Genomic DNA, 6,347 nt, shown 5'->3' with positions numbered 1-6,347 from the left:
ATAGACCGATGTGGTGGATATCTTTCCCGATTCAAGTCAATGCGGGTGTTCATGGTGGTACTTTAACTCGTACTCAAACTAACTAGTTTCATAGTTAACGAAATCAAACGATAAACAAAACGATAAACAAAGTAAAAACGAACTGAAAAAAGCAAACATAAAAAGAACGAAATAAAAGGGAGAAGAGGAGGATTTGATGCACCCTCAACCTACATGTATCGTTGACACCGTCTTGGGTCGTAATTGATCGTAGATTTTATCTCGAGAGGCCGTCGTCGACGAAGGAACAAAGCAACAACACGTTTTTTGGTAAATCTGGACAAATGACTTTCAAACTGCAATTTCTCACTCGTTTCTTGGTGAAAATTAGATTTAAAAGATGTTTTGAAAACTATAAAGAGAGTAGAATAAAGCTCTTAAAAGAAAACACAATAGTTCTGAGTTATTGGGTACGAAAAACGAGCACAAACAGAACTGGACAGACAGGAAAAGCCGCAAAAATAGAGTGTATGACACTCTGTTTTTCGAGGGGATTCGTGTACTCTCAAGGTTAATTTGGCTCGTGAATATTTGTCTAAGATGTATATGGATGTTATATGGTTAATTAGGAACAAGAAACTCGAATTTTAATGGAGATTTGAAGGGGTAACGAATGGTATTTCGAGAGAGACACAAACTGTTTCTCGCCTTTGGATGTCTCGGTTTTGTCGAGGGTTTTGAGAGGCAATTAGGGTTTGTTTGTGGAGATTAATGCTGGTGAGTCACGGTAGTATGTGTGGATAACTTAGAGACCTGAATGTATGGCATAGGAGAGGTATTTATAGGGAGTTAAAGTAGGGTAAAAGAGAGCCACAAGCAGTCGGGCTACTCTTGTTCGCTGCTGCTGTCCAGCAGCTGTCGTGAGCTGGTGTAGGGTTTAGGAGGGGTGTTTCTTGGTGGTTAAGCTAGAGTAATATGGGTAGGATACTAGGGTATGGTTTAGGGTTAATGGGCACGGGTTTAAGTGGCGTTTGGAGCGGGTTTGGGGCTTGGCAATGCTGAACACGGGTAAGGGAAAGGGTTGGTTGTGTGGGCTGTTTGGGGAGTGTTTAGGACGGGTTTGTGGAAGGGGTTAGGGCCTGGTTATGAGGGTGAGTGATGGGCTGGGTTATGGGTCAAGAGTTGGCTTGAGTTTGCTTCGAAAATCGTGCTCAAATCGAGCTGAAAACGAGCTCAAAATCGCGTATAAAATCGTTGTAAAAATCGAGTTCTTCAAATACGGTTTATAAAACGATTTAAATTGATTTTTCAAATCAATTAAATAAAGAATGATTTCTCAAATCAAAAATATATTTTATCTTCAATAAAATAAGTTTAAGAAAATAAATTCAAATTAAAACAATAAAATGAATTCACTTTAAAAAAACCTTTAATTTAAATATCATTTAAATTAATAAAAGACTTCGTCGACAACGCTCATTCTACATCGTAAAACGAGCCCAAATAATGACAATGACAACTAAAGAATACATGTGTCCTATCATCATCGGGTGTTTGTCGGGTTCTCTATAAATTCCAATATCGACGGATACGGGTATCTACAATACTAATTAATTAAATTTATTAATTAAAGTTGTGCATGTTTATATACTAATAAATTAAAAATGTGAAGGTCCTTTGCAAGAAGCCTTGTGTTCTTTACTACAAAGCCCCTACAGTAGCATCGGGCAAAATTGATGTTGCTAGTGGAGTAGCGTTCTATTACGACCAGATTCAAGAAGTTGAGGTTGAAGGCATTGCCCTCCGTGAGGAATGGAGGAAAGTGGAAGTGACCGACTTATATCTGGAGGAGTATGGTACTCTAATAGTACCACTTAGTGATAATTGGCGTTTGCAAGATGTCGTGCGTTCTATTATGCAATGGCCTGAAGCATTCATTAATGTTGACATCTACGGGGTAGTTATGCTAAAGCGAACGTATTTTATATAATGAACGCCTTTAAATTTATTAGGGTAACCTTATCTAACATATAGTAAGTACTTCAATTTTTACATTTGCAGAAGTTACACGAACCCATTATGGCTGAAATTAGGACTACTACGTCAATACCCAAAGTCACTGATTCGACCGCCTCTCCACCCAAAATTCAAGAGGTAGTAATAATTTGAAAAATAAATTGTGAGTTTTTCCTTTTTTTTTTGTTATTTAAATTATATATGACGTCTCGTGTAATGTATATATATTTTTTTTTTCTAAATTGTAGACAGAGGTTAAATCAGACGACTTACAATATATGAATATAAGCCATCTACTTTTGCTGCACACAACGCTGTTGTTCCTCTTAAACCTAGATATCACACCGATGATTATAAGCAAAAATTGAATACTCCAACGTTCGTAGCTTTGCACCAGCTGGCTGAAAGGAAGGCAGCTACCGAGTCTGTACTCGTTATTGATATCGGGGAGGATGTTAAGGCGAAGGTACAAATGTTCTTATGGATGGGAATCACCGTGTCGGTTCTCGACCTTGACGAATTAGATACTATGCACATTGTAATTTGGATGAAGTAAGTTCATTAATAAAACTTGGAATTTGGTTTTACGAATAGTGATGTTTATTTAAATCATCAATGAAAATAACATTCTTCGTTCCATTTGACGTAATAGGTACCTGTGTACACACATCGCTGAGGGAAACTATGTTTCTCATGACTACGAATTCTTGTCACCTGAATTGTTCTCCCAAAAGGTAATTAGATACACATACAGAGACCACATCGATAAAATTGTTGAACCGTTGAGGACGCCCAAATGCCTATAGTTTGCCCCATACAATGAGAATCGGTATGTATAGTACTTTATTATAATGAATCACGATTCTATTCATTTATTAACACGCTTACATGCATGTATATGAACTAACAGTTCAATTTTCAATATTTCATAGCAAGTATTGGCTGCTAACGGCAATCAATGTGACAAAAAGCATAGTGTACTGGATTGACTCTTGCGGACATAGTCCCACTGAGAAATATGTAAAGATAATAACTGAGTAAGTTTAAAACCTTACATTATAATGTCAATTGTTATTGTATGACCTTTGAAGACTAGGCTTCTTTTAATGTCCCATCAAAACTACTGAGCCAAATGTTAGTTATAATTTCCTATATATATTTATGAATTAGTGTGTTTCAAGCAAATGGAGCATCAAGTCCAACTTCTGTCACGATAAAAGTAAGTGTATTCTTAATAATTACTCCTATCATTTAATTTATGTTTATGCGAGAGGTTAGTCTAATTTAGCTTATTTGTATGTGATTTATATAATAGTCTCCTCTACAAGAACCAGACGGCAAACAATGCGCCTTTTTCTGTTGTCGGTCCATGTGGGAGATTATCATCCGAAAGTATATCAACATAGAGTCACTAGTTAGTTTAAGTCAAAATATACTTAAATCAAAATAGACCGATGTGGTGGATATCTTTCCCGATTCAAGTCAACGCGGGTGTTCATGGTGGTACTTTAACTCGTACTCAAACTAACTAGTTTCATAGTTAACGAAATCAAACGATAAACAAAACGATAAACAAAGTAAAAACGAACTGAAAAAAGCAAACATAAAAAGAACGAAATAAAAGGGAGAAGAGGAGGATTTGATGCACCCTCAACCTACATGTATCGTTGACACCGTCTTGGGTCGTAATTGATCGTAGATTTTATCTCGAGAGGCCGTCGTCGACGAAGGAACAAAGCAACAACACGTTTTTTGGTAAATCTGGACAGCGACTTTCAAACTGCAATTTCTCACTCGTTTCTTGGTGAAAATTAGATTTAAAAGATGTTTTGAAAACTATAAAGAGAGTAGAATAAAGCTCTTAAAAGAAAACACAATAGTTCTGAGTTATTGGGTACGAAAAACGAGCACAAACAGAACTGGACAGACAGGAAAAGCCGCGAAAATAGAGTGTATGACACTCTATTTTTCGAGGGGATTCGTGTACTCTCAAGGTTAATTTGGCTCGTGAATATTTGTCTAAGATGTATATGGATGTTATATGGTTAATTAGGAACAAGAAACTCGAATTTTAATGGAGATTTGAAGGGGTAACGAATAGTATTTCGAGAGAGACACAAACTGTTTCTCAGTTTGGATGTCTCGGTTTTGTCGAGGGTTTTGAGAGGCAATTAGGGTTTGTTTGTGGAGATTAATGCTGGTGAGTCACGGTAGTATGTGTGGATAACTTAGAGACCTGAATGTATGGCATAGGAGAGGTATTTATAGGGAGTTAAAGTAGGGTAAAAGAGAGCCACAAGCAGTCGGGCTACTCTTGTTCGCTGCTGCTGTCCAGCAGCTGTCGTGAGCTGGTGTAGGGTTTAGGAGGGGTGTTTCTTGGTGGTTAAGCTAGAGTAATATGGGTAGGATACTAGGGTATGGTTTAGGGTTAATGGGCACGGGTTTAAGTGGCGTTTGGAGCGGGTTTGGGGCTTGGCAATGCTGAACACGGGTAAGGGAAAGGGTTGGTTGTGTGGGCTGTTTGGGGAGTGTTTAGGACGGGTTTGTGGAAGGGGTTAGGGCCTGGTTATGAGGGTGAGTGATGGGCTGGGTTATGGGTCAAGAGTTGGCTTGAGTTTGCTTCGAAAATCGTGCTCAAATCGAGCTGAAAACGAGCTCAAAATCGCGTAAAAAATCGTTGTAAAAATCGAGTTCTTCAAATACGGTTTATAAAACGATTTAAATTGATTTTTCAAATCAATTAAATAAAGAATGATTTCTCAAATCAAAAATATATTTTATCTTCAATAAAATAAGTTTAAGAAAATAAATTCAAATTAAAACAATAAAATGAATTCACTTTAAAAAAACCTTTAATTTAAATATCATTTAAATTAATAAAAGACTTCGTCGACAACGCTCATTCTACATCGTAAAACGAGCCCAAATAATGACAATGACAACTAAAGAATACATGTGTCCTATCATCATCGGGTGTTTGTCGGGTTCTCTATAAATTCCAATATCGACGGATACGGGTATCTACAATACTAATTAATTAAATTTATTAATTAAAGTTGTGCATGTTTATATACTAATAAATTAAAAATGTGAAGGTCCTTTGCAAGAAGCCTTGTGTTCTTTACTACAAAGCCCCTACAGTAGCATCGGGCAAAATTGATGTTGCTAGTGGAGTAGCGTTCTATTACGACCAGATTCAAGAAGTTGAGGTTGAAGGCATTGCCCTCCGTGAGGAATGGAGGAAAGTGGAAGTGACCGACTTATATCTGGAGGAGTATGGTACTCTAATAGTACCACTTAGTGATAATTGGCGTTTGCAAGATGTCGTGGGTTCTATTATGCAATGGCCTGAAGCATTCATTAATGTTGACATCTACGGGGTAGTTATGCTAAAGCGAACGTATTTTATATAATGAACGCCTTTAAATTTATTAGGGTAACCTTATCTAACATATAGTAAGTACTTCAATTTTTACATTTGCAGAAGTTACACGAACCCATTATGGCTGAAATTAGGACTACTACGTCAATACCCAAAGTCACTGATTCGACCGCCTCTCCACCCAAAATTAAAGAGGTAGTAATAATTTGAAAAATAAATTGTGAGTTTTTCCTTTTTTTTTTTTGTTATTTAAATTATATATGACGTCTCGTGTAATGTATATATATTTTTTTTTTCTAAATTGTAGACCGAGGTTAAATCAGACGACTTACAATATATGAATATAAGCCATCTACTTTTGCTGCACACAACGCTGTTGTTCCTCTTAAACCTAGATATCACACCGATGATTATAAGCAAAAATTGAATACTCCAACGTTCGTAGCTTTGCACCAGCTGGCTGAAAGGAAGGCAGCTACCGAGTCTGTCCTCATTATTGATATCGGGGAGGATGTTCTGGGCGAAGGTACAGTTGTTCTTATGGATGGGGAATCACTGTGTCAGTTTCTCGACCTTGACGAATTAGATACTATGCACATTGTAATTTGGATGAAGTAAGTTCATTAATAAAACTTGGAATTTGGTTTTACGAATAGTGATGTTTATTTAAATCATCAATGAAAATAACATTCTTCGTTCCATTTGACGTAATAGGTACCTGTGTACACACATCGCTGAGGGAAACTATGTTTCTCATGACTACGAATTCTTGTCACCTGAATTGTTCTCCCAAAAGGTAATTAGATACACATACAGAGACCACATCGATAAAATTGTTGAACCGTTGAGGACGCCCAAATGCCTATAGTTTGCCCCATACAATGAGAATCGGTATGTATAGTACTTTATTATAATGAATCACGATTCTATTCATTTATTAACACGCTTACATGCATGTATATGAACTAAC

The sequence above is a fragment of the Silene latifolia genome, chromosome Y (genome assembly GCF_048544455.1).
Source record: "Silene latifolia isolate original U9 population chromosome Y, ASM4854445v1, whole genome shotgun sequence".
Taxonomy (NCBI): domain Eukaryota; kingdom Viridiplantae; phylum Streptophyta; class Magnoliopsida; order Caryophyllales; family Caryophyllaceae; genus Silene; species Silene latifolia.
This window is presented reverse-complemented; position numbering follows the sequence as displayed.